Genomic DNA, 16,187 nt, shown 5'->3' on the forward strand with positions numbered 1-16,187 from the left:
GAATTTTAAAATATTCCTGGATTTGTTATAATCAACTTAGTTTTCTCAGAAAATTTCAGATATTTGAATGCTAAATTTAGAATGTATATAGTCTACTAAAATAGAATTTAAACTCCCCGAGGGCACAGATTTCATATCTTTGTCTTTGTATTCTCAAAGTGTATGATGGGAGCAGGAGAAGTGAGAGGTTTAATAAATACATATTTGCAGGGGGGGGGGGGGGGTTAAAGTTCCATTGTCTCAATTCCCAGGATTAAATAACACATGCATGAAGCTTGGTGCAAGTTTGAAATTCAACATGTTATGCTCAACATTAACTGAAAAAGGAGTTATTATATACTTCAATAAAAGATTAATTTCACCTCTAGATAAGTGTCAGAGGCTAAATTTGAATCATACTTTCTATACTACAATTATAAAGAGATTTTCCTGCTGTTGTTTAGGGGTAGTTTAGAACTTGAGTTTTATTTTAAAGGTGCCTTAAATATATTGATTCTATATAGTTTTTTTGCTGTATCTGCAAGATTTAGATATGCCAGGTTGGGTCTAGGGTGCTGGAAAGAGAATGAGGAGATGCTAGATGGATGATGGAATCTCAAAATTACCAGGAGCTTTGGGGTTCAACCTCCTACCTAGTGCCAGACTGCCTCATCTGTGGTAATGGGCCAAGGGATTGGTTAGGCAGTGACATATCCACAGTGTCCTTCACATATGTATCCCAGCATGTGTGCTAGGATTAACCAACATGTCAGCTACATCATTAGAGGATTATAGGAGAGAATTGTTTAATTCTCCTCTAATGGTGTTTCCATTCTGCCTGCATCCATAATGTATGTTGATTTAGTGGATACCTAATAAATAGTAAAGGGCAATGAGGTGACACCATAGTACAGAGTTCAAAGTCTGAATCCTTATGAGTTCAAATCTTCCTTCTGACCCTTAACTTGTGATTCTGAATAAGTCACAACTCTTTGTCTCACTTTCCTCATATGTAAAAATAAACTGGAAAAAGAAATGGCAAGTCAATCCACTATCTTTATCAAGAAAACTCCAAAGGGGTTAACTCAGATAAAAGTCAGGATACATGGAGTCAAATTCTGCCTCTACCCCTGATTAATTATATTGACTCATCTAGTCAGTTCTTTTCCCTGAGCCTTATTTTCTCCATTTGTGAAATACGGGATATGAATGAAAGGATCTCTAAATAAAATTCTATGCCTTTGTGCCCTGTGATGTGAAGAACAGCTAGTGTTCTGTAAAATTTAATTTTATGCATTTATGTGAATAGGGCAACTAGGTGGCACAGTGGATGGAACACTGGCCTTGAAGTCAGGAGGACCTGAGTTCAAATGCAGTCTCAGATACTTACTAGCTGTGTGACCCTGGGCAAATCACTTAATCCTGATTGCCTCTCATCCAGGACTATATCCAATCATCCTGATTCATATCTGGCCACTGGATCTAGATGGCTACAGAGGAGAAAGTGAGGCTGGTGACTAAGCACAGCCCCCCCTCACTCAAATCCAATTCATGCACTTGTCATAGCATCACCTCCCTGATGTCCTGGTCTTTTTCAAGAATGAAGGACAAAGGGCAGCTAGGTGGCACAGTGAATAGAGTACTAGCCCTGAAGTCAGGAGGACCCGAGTTCAAATCCAGCCTCAGACAGTTAATAATTGCTTAGCTGTGTGACCCTGGGAAAGTCAATTTCACTTCTGGATAATATAATTGAAAGTGTATTTTGTTCACATGGGGAAAATTTAGAATATCTCAGATTGTCTGTTAAAATCAATCAATAACTTAGTAGTAGTTTGATTAAAATCTATCTCCTCAAATATCTCAGAGCACTTTGATTGGACAACTTATCACATTCTGTCCTGTACCATAATCATTTGGAGCTATCTTAAATACCCACATTTTGTATACAAGTTTTATCTTATAGGATAGAGACTTTTTTCTTATATCATTTTAGTGTCTCCTCACAGAGACTCACACAGCACTCTTCACATACTATAAAGTTTCTAAGTGAATTTGTTAATTGGGTAGAAACAAAGAAGTTACCAGAGGAAAGAAGAAAAGTTTCTGTAATATGTCATCTTTTTTTTAAGTGTGTCTTTACTCTTACGTGTTTTCTCTTAAGATTCTGTTTGTAATTTTACCTTCTGAGAGGACACAGAAAGTAACTGGATTTGTTTGCACCTGCATTTTTATAGCTTCCACTGACCATGAAACTGAAAGCAGATGTGAACAATCCTTTTTCATATATATTCATAATCTATAACAAGTCATAAAGGCAATCATTTGCTCTGATACAAAAAGATGCATATCACAGTAGGTAATGGTGATAATTCTAAGAAATTCTAAAAAATCTTAAGGATGGCACTGACCCCAGAAAGTAACAAAGGTCATTTTCTCTGCCCTTTTATGCCTTTGTGCAATATCTCAGGCCATCTGGCCTTCCTTGAATGAACTTCACCTTCTTGCCCCTAATCTCACGTTCCTTCTCAACCTGACCCTATCTACTCTTCCCTGATGCTGCTCCTACTCCCATCCCACAAACTAATCCCACATTCCTCAATTTTTTTTCACGTTCCTCAATTTTAACAAGACTCCTTGAGATTTTTAACTTTTCACATTCTACCAAGTTTATATATCATTGTTATTTCTATAAACATCTTATTCCTTAATACTGAAAACTCACTTAGGCAAAGTAATATATGCTATGACAAGACCCAAAAGACAGAAATACAGAGTCCCTTCCTTCAGGTGTTTAGAGCTCCTTGAGAGGTAGAGACAAGAACAAAATGTTCAAAGAATACCTTTTTCCCCATATCTCTCTCTCCTTTCCTTTTGCTCCTTCTCCAACTACTTTCTTCCTTTTTTTTTGAATGGCCTCTCTGCTGACCATTCTGAATAAATGTGGCTGAAATCAGAGGAAATGGCTCCACAGGCAGATAGAGAAAGGTACAGGGCTGAAAGAAGGCCAAGAGTTTTCTTTGCCACTGGTTTCCTTTGTGAGACAACAGGCAAGTCTGAATCTTGTAAAAGGAGAAGGGAAGAAGGGGAAAGAGTGGGGGAAGTCAGCCTCCCAGCTCTCTCTCCAGATGAGTGTGCTGAGGTTACTATCGGTCACTGCACTCTAGCCTACATCTCTGGTTTCAAGAGTCCTGTAGTCGTTTTGTACTAGCAGGAAAAATAACTACCCTGCAATTGCTAAGTTTGAAGAGAAGTAGGTGGGGAAGGAAAACTCAAGAAGAAAAGGGGGAGGAAGGAAGAAATAAGAGCAAAGAGATAATACAAGAAACTACCAGTTTAAAGTGTAACTAACCACCAGAAGCCCTTATGGTATTTAGAAACCACAAAATTATGGCCAATGCTGACTAGAGTTAAGGGAGGAAGGTGCAAGGGGATGTTTAGTTTAAAGTTTACTTTGAGCTCCAGAATTCTTACTTCAAGTCCATTTCAAGATGAACTGAGACGATATTTAATGGCATACTTAGAGATTTTATGCTAGAGAAGTCTAAGCTACCAGATCTTGAGGAAAATCGTGCTCTGGCATCCTTTTCTAAATTTAAGCAATAGAAACTTTTGTGGTTAAGAGCTGCTTGAGACATTTCCAACGTAACTGAGTTTGATAAACAATCTGTTTGAGAAATCTCTTCTGTCCCAAGACAATTTTAGTACAGACTCCAGAAAACAAGGTAGGAGAGAGAGAAATGACAGGCAAGGCAAACTGATCCACTTAAGTGAGTTGACTCCTTGGGAAAAAATGGACAGGAAAGAAAAAAAGAACAGATTACTGCAAACCCCCGCCTCCAATTTCGATTATGACCCATAAATCCTCCCTTCCCATGTCTATTATCTCCCATCTCATGGAGAATGAGGTGTTACTTCAAGAATTGGATTCAGAAATTAAGGAAATCAAGGTTTTTCAGGGCAACAATAAAATATCAAGTTCAGATTAAACACAAATGCAGTACCAAAAACAAAAAAATTCATTACATTGAACCCCAGAACTAAATCAAATCTCTTCAGTCAACTCAAGAGTCCAACAAATATCTGGGCAGAGATTTCGTTCTTATAATATTCCTAACAAGAGATCATCCAGTTTAAGTCTGAAGCCCTCAAATGAGGGACAATCCACTATTTCCCAAAGCAGCTATCTAAAGTTGGATGATGAATCATTTTCGAAATTTATTTTCCCCTCTTATAACTTCTACATACTCATTGCTCCTGGGGCTAAGCAGATCAAGTCTAATCCTTCTTTCAAGTAAGTCTCCTTCATATCAGGATAAGCATTCCAGTTTTCTCACAACTTTATCTCAAGGCACCGCCCCATCCTGGTTCCACTCCTTCAAATACTCTTCAGGTTTCTGATGTCTGTCCTAAACATTTTAGATGGGGTTGATCATGTCTTCTAGTGCCCAAACCCAGAGTATACTCTCTACTATAATGGAAGGTCAGTTCGGGTTACCACCTTGGAAATGGTTCTGAAGCTCATTGTTTCAGTTGCAAAAGCCTTTAACCACTTCTCAATAGCAAAGAAAGCAAAACATAAACTGTATATACATATATATAAAACTTAAATATATTCAAGTTCAGAATTGCAAAAATATATGAAAATCAAAAACTTATTACAGAAACTGTTGTGAGATCCCTTGATTTTCCTTTTTAATTAAACTAAATGTTTTTTTTAGGTTTTTTGCACGGCAATGGGGTTAAGTGGCTTGCCCAAGGCCACACGGCTAGGTAATTATTAAATGTCTGAGAACAGATTTGAACCCAGGTACTCCTGACTCCAGGACTGGTGCTTTATCCACTGTGCCACCTAGCCGCCCCTAAATTAAAATTTTAAAAAATAAAAAATTTGACTAATAAATCTAACAGCTCATTGTCCTAAATAGCTCTAGTCCTAAATAAATCCAACCTGCTATCCAATGAGATGATGTCCTTTTTAAAACTATATATCTATATATCTATAGTGGTAGGGACCACAACAAAGAACAAAGTTATGGAGAAAGCCTGAGAACTGAGAAAATGAGGGGAGGGTTAGGATTCCATTCAATTCAGAAAATTCAGAAAAAAATTTTTAACCACTGTAACAATGAATTTCAGAAAATTAGTCAATATAAAATGATCTTCCAACATAGTATAATGAAAAATACACTGAATTTTGAGTCAAAAGTCCTAAGTTCTGCTACTTATGACCTGTGTGAACTTGTTTAAGTCACTTAAGCTCTTAAGGTTTTTCTTTTCAGAAAACCAGCTCTAAATCCTAAGATCCTTAGATACAAGGCAATCTACAGAACTACTATGCCAAATGAAGCCATGATATGATCCATGTAGGCACTGCTTATGGCCTCCAAGCTAGGAGCTGCATTACCTTTTTATTTTAAAGTTTATATTTATTCTGATCTAGACATTCACCTGCCTTCTTAGGCAGTCCTAAGGATGCAACATAGCAATGTCTCATAAATTTTATCCCAAACAAAACAATGCTCTCTCTCTCAAATTTGTGGCTGTTGTTTACACCATGTCAAATCTTGGTTTTAGGGTTGTTTTTTTTTTATGGAAAGTTGACTAAACAGATATAGTCATGTCATTGTTTTATCAAGGCTAGCCAAAATAGTTAAATAGACAGCTGGTACTCTTAGATGCCCTGTTTATCCCCCCCACCCCCGCTTACATTTATCCACAACTCTACTTCAGGTACTCACTGTCCTTAAGACCTTCCTTTTCTACTTCCCCATCTAAAACTACTCTCAAGAAAGGCCTAAATAACTCATTCATACTGAAGTACAAATGTATTTTGTTCGTGCTCAAACTGTTACAACTACCTGGAACTTTTTTTTATTCTTCTGAGTTCTTTCACACCAAGAAGAAAGCAAATTTAATGGTTAGTAGACAATGAGAAATTTTGCTTTTGATCATAACTCTTAGAGACAAGGTAGTAAAGGACCTCAGAAGCCATCTAATCCATATACCTTATTCTATAAATCAGAAAACCTAGAAATCAGAGATATTAGGTGACTTGCTCTAGGTTTTACAGTGATGAAGAGTAAATCTAGGTTCCAAAACTATCATTCTTTTCTACTAATACCACACTGATGCTTACTTTAAAAAAAATGGTTTTTTGGAATGAATCATGGCACATGTTGTTCTCTGATTTAGTTAAATTATGTTCTCTGTTCCTGCCTGGGTAAATCTGACCTTTGATTCAATTCAGTAAAGACAATTATATTTCAACACATCAGTATAATATTGCATTGCCTTCCAATAATCAGAGTTCTGGATAAAGCCCATTCTGTTCTGAATGGAGGGACCACATCTCTGGGAAGATATTTCACAGTCATAAACACATTCTCTATTTTTAGAGACTTTAACATTTTAAAGAGTCAAATCCCAAATGAGAACTTTTGACTAAAAGATGAAAGACTGGTTTCTCTTCAGATTAAATAAAGCTTTCGCCTTTTTACTAAAAGATGAAAGAAATTAATGGTCATTCAATGATAAGGAAGGGGAGGGGAATTTAATCCATTTTGATGACACAATATTGACAAATCTGTCATAAAAACGCATTAACAAGATGACACACACAAGGAGGATAAGAGTAACAGACAAAGAATAGCATGTTTCAACTTCAGCAACTATTCCAAATGGATGAAATATTAGCAGTTAGGAAAATAAAAACACCAAGGAATCACATTGTGCTTCCAAGTAAACTTATTATCCAAGGACAAAGCATTATCCAAGGACAAAGCTCTCCAATAAAATTGAGAAATGGATGGAAATTTGTGATGTGACTTCAAAGTTCTCCCTCTTCCTTCATTATTTTGTTTTTCATAGAGTTCATCCCTACCCCTTACTTTCAGTACTGTTTATGTATCCAAAGAACCCTCCCTTCTGTATTTCATACACTGGTCCTCTTCTGAAGTACTTGAAATTTCCTAATTACTCTTTTCCCCACACCCACTGAACTTTTATGCCTTCACAGTAGATGATGTCAGCTAGTATTAGTGAAAAAACAATAGTTTAAGACTACCATAAGGTACAGAATGACACATATTTAGAACTCCTAGGAATAGTGACTTATTCTATCATCCATTTAACAAATTTTTATTAAATATATGGCACTACTAAGCATGAGAAAATCATGATCCTTTTTAACTTGATAAGATTTAGGTTGATCTTATTAATCCAAAAGAAATGAGTCTAATTCTTGTTCCATTTATATGAGACAATTTCTGGTACCATCTTGGTTCTTTTTTTATTAGTCCAGAAATCCAGAATGATATTATCCAATAGCCTGGGCTCTTTATAAATGAAAGAATAACTGGGTTTTTTCAAGTTTCTGTAACAAATGTTGCTATTATGTTAACAGCTGACATTTAAACAGTGTCTGAAAGTTTCCCAAGTGTTTTACATAAATTATGTTATTTTTCACAAACAAGAGCATAGTAAGGTAGATAGGGCAGATATTATTGTCCCAATATAAATGAAGGAACAGAGGTTCAATGACATTAATATCCATATAGCCAGGAAACAGAAAAACTTGAGTTTTTCTGACTCCAAGGCCAGCCTTCATTTACTGTGAGGTCAGTTATGCTTCTTTAGGAACATCCAGTTCAATTCAATGAATATTTATTGAACCCTTGCTGTGTGTAAGTCAGGGTGCCAGCATACAACAGGGAATACAAAAATTAACGTGTTCTAGTATTCAGGGAACACACTAAATTGAAAAGATAAGTATGTTAATAGCTACAAAACAAATAAGGAAGTGCTAAATACTCCACATGAGAGGGCAACAATTCCATCTGTTTTCTTCTCAGATGTTTGTGCCTTAAGAAACATTTCCTATATAGTCCAGGTCACCAATAGAGTCATTAAGATAAGGGTTTGACTAGGTTCCTTCCAAAGCAGGCTGCAGATGACCTAAAACTAACACCATTAAATTTAATTACATTAAATGTAAAATCCTACATTTAAGTTTCAAAAAAAGCCAGTGACCTGCCAAATATTAAGATGGAGAAAACTCACAATAGCAATCTGTGGCTCAAAACTTGGGTATTTTACTTAACTACAAGAGCAATATGACACAAGAAGGTGATTTGGCTTCCAATGAAGCTAATACAAACTTAAGCTGAATTTTTAGACGAAGGGAGTCTGTTGTCTCACCAAACTATTATTGATCAGATCACAGCCAAAGTACACTCAAAGTTACCAAAATTGAGGGATATAGAACCCACATCATGTGAGAAATGGTTTAAGGACCTGGGGATATTTAGCACTACAAAAAGGAAGCTCTAGTCACAATAGCTGTCTTCAAGAATCTAAAGAGTTGTCAAGGCAAACTAAATGTACTTCATGTAGAGTAGAACAAGGGCCAGTAAGTAGAAGGCACAAGGACTCATGCTTCCCACTTAATAGAAAGAATAGTAACTGGATCTGTAAAAAATGGAATAGAATCTTTCAAAAGTAATGAGCTCATGGGGTGGAGGGCAGTGTGAAGGCAGCATTTCCCAGGAACTTCTTCACCAGGGCACTCCAAAAGTCATCAAATTTTGACTCTAGCCAAATTTAGAGGGACAGACCCACAGAAAGAATGAATGATACATTTTCCCAGTCCAAGATAACTTAGAAGTTCCACAGGAAAGGTATGTTTCACCAGGACCAGGAGTTGGAAAAAGCCCTGGTCATAGGGGCAGGGAGAGAATACTGATAGATCAGAATGAGTGTGGAGTGAAGAACACCAGCCACAGAACCTGCAGCAAAAATTGGAAGAAACCAGCCTGCACCTCTAGAGCACAGTCCACTGACTGTAAGGGGATCAGGGAGACTGCAGAAATTTCTCTGATCAACCTGGGGGCAGGAATCTGCGTTTTGCCCACACTCAGATTCAGCTTGCAGTTTGGCCTTCCACACTAAGATAGCCCAGAAGGGCCCCTCCTTACAGCTCTAGGGCAGAGGGGAGTGTTGTGGTCATCTACATATCAAAGCACAGGCAGGAGAGTATAAGACCTTGGAGGAATAAAGGCCCTGGGGGGTTGTCCCCCAAATAAACCTCCCAAAGACTTAGGAGTGCTATAAATTGGTTTTAGGCTGAGGAAATGAGTAAACAACAGAAAAAGAAGAATCTGACCATAGAAAATTACTCAGATGATGACAAAATTGAAGCTTCCATATCCAAAAATCACCAAGAGAAATAGAAAATTGGCTCAGACTATAGATGAGCTCAAAAGACTTTGAAAAGCACTTAAGGGAGGTGGAGAAAAATTTGGGAGGAGAAATGAGATGCAGAAAAATCATGAAAACCAAATCAACAGTTTGATGAAAAAAATACAAAAAAAATATTGAAGAAAATAATATGTTAAAAACCAGTTTAGGCCTAATGGAAAAAGCAAAAGAAAAAAGGCAAATGAGGAGAATGCCTTAAAAAAGCAGAATTTGCCAGCTGGAAAAGGAGATAAAAAAAGCTCTTTGAAGAAAATAACTCTTTCAAATAAAGAATGGAACTGAAGGAAGCTGACGACTTTGCAATAAATCAGAAAGGAATAAAACTCTTCCAAAAAAAAAGTCAAAAATTAGAAGAAAATGTGAAGTATCTCATTGGAAAAACAACTGACCTTGAAAACAGATCCAGAAGAAATAATTTAAAAATTACTGGGCTACCTGAAGTCACAACCAGGAAAAGAGCCTAGACTTCATTTTTCAAGAAATAATACTGCAAAATTTCCCTGAGATTCTAGAAGCAGAGGGTAAAATAGAAATTGAGGGAATTCACTGGTCACCTCCTGAAAAAGATCCCAAAAGAAAAACTTCCAGGAATATTATAGCCAAATTATATAACTCCCAAATAAAAGAGAAAATTCTAAAAGCTGCCAGAAAAAAACAATTCAACTACTGAGGCTTCATAGTCAGGATTACACAGGATCTGGCATCATCTACATTAAGGGCTCCTAGGGATTGGAAAACGATATTCCGGAAAGCAAAAGATCTTGATTCACAACCAAGAATTAACTATCCAACTGAACATCCTCTTTCAGGGGAAAAGATGGACTTTCAAACTTTCCTATTGAAACAACCAGAGCTGAACAAAAAGTTTGATCTCCAAAGTACAGGACTCTGGTGAACCATAGAGGGGGTGGATAAGAAGGACTAACTATGATGAACTTAATGATATTGAACTGTTTGTATTTCTGCATGGAAAGAAGATACTGATAACCCATATGAACTTTCTCATTTATAAGAGCTGTTAGGAGCATATATAGACAGGGCATAGGAAGGAGCAGAATATAATTGTATAATATAGTAAAAGATGGAGTCAGTGTATGATAAAGGATACTGGGAGGAAAAGAAAGGAGAGAAAGAAGGGGTTAAGATATTTCACATAAGAGTCAAGAAAAAGCTTTTTCAATGGGGTGGAACAGAGGAAAGTGGGGGGGAATGAGTGAGCCTTCATTCTCAACAGAAATGGCTTAGAGAGGGAAATAACATACACGCTAATAGGGTATAGAAATCTATCTTACCCTAGAGAAAAATTAGAAGAAAAGGATGGGATAAGAGTAAATGGGGGGAGGGAAGGGGGGAACAGGTGATAGAAGAGCTAGAAGATTGTGGGAGAAGGTACTTAGATACAACACACTTTTGGACAGGGACATGGTGAATGGAAAGAGAGAAGAGAATAAATGAGAGTGGGGAGGAATAGAGTGGAGGGAAATACAGCTAGTAATAGCAACTGTGGGAAAAATATTGAAGCAGCTTCTCTGGTGGACTTATGATAAAGAAGGCAACTCATCATGAAGACAAAGCCATTGGAGGCTGAACACAGAATGAAGGACATTCAGGAGGTTTCTCATCTTCTTGGGGGCAGGAATAGGGGTTTATGCTTACTCATAACAAGGTTATTGTAATAATATAAATAATAAAAATAGCCAACAACAACAACAAAAACATAATGAATTCCTCCTACCTGAAAGTGTTCGACCAGGTTAGATGACCACCTCCCAAGGATGTCATAGAGGGTATTCCTTAACTACAAAATTAAAATGTCAAAAGCAGGCAATAACATAAACTTAGGATGCCTAAATTCAGATGCTATGTGTTCCAGAGACCTTGGCATAGTGGGGGGGGGGGGGGGAGAATGAGAGATGGAATACCAAGTATCAAGTGGTAACAACCACTAAGAATAAAAAAGTCAACAGACTCATTGTATAAGGTAAGAGGAAGAAGTGTTCATCAAAATCTCTTTATGAAAAGGGAAAGGAGAGGAAACAAGTATTTATTAAATGCCTACTGCCTGCCTAAAGCTATGGTAAGTATTTATAAATATTACATCATGAGATTATGATAAACTGTGAAGCTCCTCCAAAACATGGTCTCATGGCAGTTGTTTTCAGTGGGAGAAGTATAAAAATACTCAAAGAAGATCGTTTGACTCTGCAAGAGTCAGAGGACCTTAGAATCGCAAGATTTAGAATCACTTAGCAAATTGAGTTTTATTATCATCTTCTATCAAGTTTGAAAATGAAATTATTCTTCAGCATGGCTTGAGGTTCCAAGGATAATTTTGTTTTCTCTTACATGGGGAAGTTGCAATGAAAAAGTCAAGCTTTAATTTGCAACATTAAGACAGACCCTCCCCAAGGGAAGACAATAGATACCTACTCCCCCACTGACTGACAGTTGCAGTCATGCTGGACAATGATAGAATCTAAACCCAGGAGAATACTTATTTGATACCACTAAGGAATGCACCAGATACCATCTTTGGGGATTGTAAAACAGATAAGAACTGAAAAGCAAGGAGGCAGGGGAATAAGATGCAAAGAACTACGCAATTGCCTAGCATAGGTTGTCCTTTTTTTTGTGACAGACTAAAAATTTCATTTTCTTCCTGTCAAGCCTAGATGAAGCATCCTTTTAACAGAGACAGGTCTCCATCAAATCACAGTCTGTGCCAAATCACATCTTTGGCAAGCCCTGTCTTGGCTCCAGTTCTCTTGGGCACTGTGACCACTCAGATTAGATTTTATGACCCATGGCAACAAGGCCCCAGATGACACCAGGAAGATCTGGTAAGGATGACTTAACAAAGGAGAAGGGTTAAGGGTTAAAAGAAAAATATGGAGGTGAAGGATTGACTTGCTTCTTTCTAGTCTCTTACATATCTCTCAGCTTCACTAATGTTGCTCACAAAGAATTAAATGCCTAAAAAATAAAGTCTATTTAGAAAGTAAAGTCAAGATTGCTTTAAAAATATTATTACTCTAATCTCACTACTTAAAAGATATGATTTAATCAGTGAATATTCTATCTTATAGCAGAGGTTATATAATGCATAGATTAGTAAATAGATGGCCTTCATGGAAAAAATGCTGAAATCAAAAAAAAATTATTCTTGGCAGTAATAGAGGCAGAAATAACAGGATTTGTGTAATGGTAAAAGTAAGGAGTTGAGGATGAACTGAACTTGTAAATCTGGGTGGCCATAAGTATATTAGGGTGCCCCCCCCCACAGTAATCAGCTCACTGGAAAAAGATAAAGAGCTATGTTTTGGACATAGTGACTTTTATGCTTAGAACTAGAACTCAGGCTAGGGCTGAATATATAGATCTGGGAGTCATCCGCATAAAGATGGCTACTAAACCCAAGGTTGCTGATAAGATCACCAAGTGACAAAGAAAACAACAAAAGAGAAAAGGACCCCAAGGGCAAATCTTTTGGCTACAACCAGTTAGTGGGCATGACATGATTGATAATCTAGGGGAAAAATGACTAATAAAAGTAGTCAGATAAGAGGAGAACCAAGAAAGTGTAGTATCAAAAAAAAAAACACCCCCCCCAAAAAAAAACAAAAAAGAGAGGAATGTGGCCAATAACACCAAATGCAAAGAGAATTTTAAAAGGATGAATGGGAAAGATGTGACAAGAGAGCATGGGTCACTTGGGAGATAACAGTTTCTACTGAAAAAGGAGGTTAAAAAACACATTTGTGCATGAAAAATAATAAAAATTAAAAGAACAATGTTCTTCATTAGGAGTCCATACCTACATTAAACCCCCCCAAAAAAAATTAAACACACACACACACACACCACACACACACCACACACACACACACACCCCTGGATATACCTTAGAGGAAAAAAAATCAAATGAAATGCTCAGAGATCTGGTGATAACGTAATCAAGGTTGTCCAAACATGTTTTTAAGTTTTCTGCTGGAATTTCCATTAGGAGAATAAACAAGCATAGTTAGAAGTTTTCCCGTGACTGGATTGTGGGGCATGAAGACCAAGAGTTTAATGATGAGAAAAACAAGGAAATGCCATAGTACCACAGACAAATGAATAAGCTAAGGCTGGAATCTTAGTGTGCCCCTCCCCCACACCCCCCAAAAAACCTTGAATTACTACTAGAAGGAAATCCTCCAAGTGGAAACCCATGTGTTCACAGATAATCCATGGATAAACAGCTCCTCAAATGGAGTAGATGCAAATAAAAGACAAATAGTAAGAAATCCCAGGTATAAAAGCAAATGTGTTTTCAGTAGGAATACTCCTACAGAAAAAGCCACATCTTTAAATTGGATGATTTTATCCAGCTTAGGTGAGAAGCGATTTTTCCTCCTACTAAGTTTCCCATGGTATTGCTGAAAATCAACAAGTTGTTGGTTCTTGCTAGAGATAAGTGATGTGTCTGCACATTTCCCTAGACCAAGATCTGGCTCAGAGTCGCTGGAAGAGTAGAGAAAGGGGGAAGCTATTTAAGTTACCGCTGCAGGGCTTCTCACCATGGCACGCAATCAGCAAAAACGGGAAGCACCCGGGTACCTGAGAGGCGACTAACAAGTGCTGACAAGAGGCAATAAAAATCAATTTCTCCTCCTGTTTTGCAGTGAGGAGAAAACTTTTGCACAAAACTACAGAATGCAAGAATTGAAAGATGCCTTAGAATCCAAGTCCCTATGCCCCAACTTTTGCAAAAATAATGGCAATAATAAAAACAATTTATATTTAGAGTTGCCACAACCAAGAAACCCGAGACTCAAAGAGGGAAAAAAGACTTGCCAAAAGTCAGTTCGTAACCAAGTCTCTCTTGGAACTCAGGTCTCTGGATTCCTGGGTCAGTGGCCTTTTCAAATCCACCAGGAGCTTTGCTGCCATGATTTCTTAAACTCAAAAGATGAAATGACAATTTTTCTTGGTAGCAAAATAGCTGTTTCCCAGTTAGCCCAGCCAAGATCAGAGACTGAATAACTTCTCCAATCCCCACCTTCCCCAGAGGCCACTCTATTTCAACAGTGAAGCTTTTTGGCTAAGACACACAGCTGGGGCATTCCAAAATGGATTATTGTTGAAAAAAGGATAAAATAATTTGACCCCTCTCTCAAGCACAGCAGGCATAGGTGTTGGTGATCTCACATTTGCAACAGAATACCAGAGGTCCCCCAAGTCAAAGGAGCAGCCCTGTACAGAGGAAAGAACACTGGTTTACAGTGCCAGAGCCTGGAAGGGAACTCAGAAGCCAACCTCCTCATTTTACATTTGAGAAAACTCAAGTCCAGGAATTTTAAATTATTTCCCAAGGTTACATAAGATAGTAAGCGTCAAAGGCCCTGAATTCAAATCACTCCTGAGTGATCTTGATAAATCATTCTCCTCTGGTTTCATCTCAGTTTCCTAACATGTAAAAATAATAAAGTTTTTGAATTAGAATCTAAAGATAAAAAGCTGGGAGAGATCTCTGGGAAACTGGGATGTTGGAATGTGCAAATATGGATAAATGAAAAAAATAATCACTCCAGAAGGTTCAGAGGAGGAGGGTTTTGTAAACTTTATGAGTTTAACTCAGGATTTTAAAAGTGAAGTATCTGACCAAACTTAAATAATTGGACATACCTTTCTCTATCTTGAAGTATGGTCTAATAGTTCTTTGGTTATATTATCCTTCCTTCATTCACAGACTGACACCATACCCTCCCCCACCAGGTTTTAAATAGTAAATACAAAGGTCCCCAAATTTTCTCCCTCCTCTTCTACTTCCAGGAAGCATGGTTTCAAATCCTTCTTCCTTCACATTCACTCAAAAAAAAGAAATCTCAAGTCTGAGATCCTTTGAGATTTTAATGTGGGACTAGATGACCAGGGGTCCCATCCAGCTTTAAATATATAATTCTCTAACCCAGCTTAAACACTTAACATTTTTACAGTCAAATGACCCATGGCAACAAGGCCCCAGATGACAGTTTTTTACAGTCAAATCCTCCTCCCCCCACTTCACAGCCCCTCCCAGAGTCAAAATGTACATTTTTTTCAGAAAGTTGTTTTACTTTGCATTGCCAGATTCATGAATTTAATCGGTCATCATTTGGCACTAAATATTGGATAGTAAATGAGAGGCAGCATAGCATAGAGAAAAGAGCACCACAAAACAGACTCAGCTCTGTCACCTTAATATTTACATGACAATGGGCAAGATACTTAACACTCTTTTCCTCAGTTGCCTTATCTTAAAAAAATGAAGTTAATCATACATTTATAAACTTCTTCAGAGATGTTGGGAGAAAACAATTATAAGCAAAGGCAAGTCCATAAAACAGAAATACTGTTTATTAGGCAACAGAGAGGGGATTTTACTTTTTAAAATTGAGGTACAAATACATTCAAACTAAATCAAATTAAATCTAATGATTAGCCTTAGATAACCTGAACTTTCCCTCTTTAGAATCTCATGATTATTATTATCCACATATGGATATATATAATATCTACCCAAACCTTGTTATAATTCTAATTGATTTTAGGTAGGTGTCTTGCCTACTGTCTGGAGAGTTTACCTTTGGTCTTGTTGGTTATTCAACACAACTTCAATAACTGAAGTATCTAATGAAGCAGTAATTTAAGTACCCATATTCACTGATATGGATATTCATTCTACCAATGTAAATCAGAGTTCTTCTGTACCATATTATATTGTAGGTGATCTTTGTGAGTCTGTGTGGCTGGAGAAAAATTCATCACTGGGTAGCCAAAATTCTGGTAATGATCCTCTCCAAAATTATCAAGGCTGGTCTTTAGATAAGAGAAACAGTCTGTTGCCAGAATTCTACTCAAAGACTTTCAAGCTTAAAAGAGTCAACCAGAGTTTATGCTCCAGTGACAAAAGCCCTCAGAACCTAGGGTTA

General features: G+C 37.3%; 1 protein-coding gene across 1 annotated transcript in view; it reads right to left on the bottom strand.

Moving 5' to 3' along the window:
* The window catches only part of ABCA1 (ATP binding cassette subfamily A member 1), a 148,997-nt gene that overhangs the window by 92,301 nt on the left and 40,509 nt on the right, over positions 1 to 16,187 (bottom strand). The gene's annotated exons all lie outside the window — the stretch shown is intronic.

Source organism: Macrotis lagotis, chromosome 8 (assembly GCF_037893015.1).
Source record: "Macrotis lagotis isolate mMagLag1 chromosome 8, bilby.v1.9.chrom.fasta, whole genome shotgun sequence".
NCBI lineage: Eukaryota > Metazoa > Chordata > Mammalia > Peramelemorphia > Peramelidae > Macrotis > Macrotis lagotis.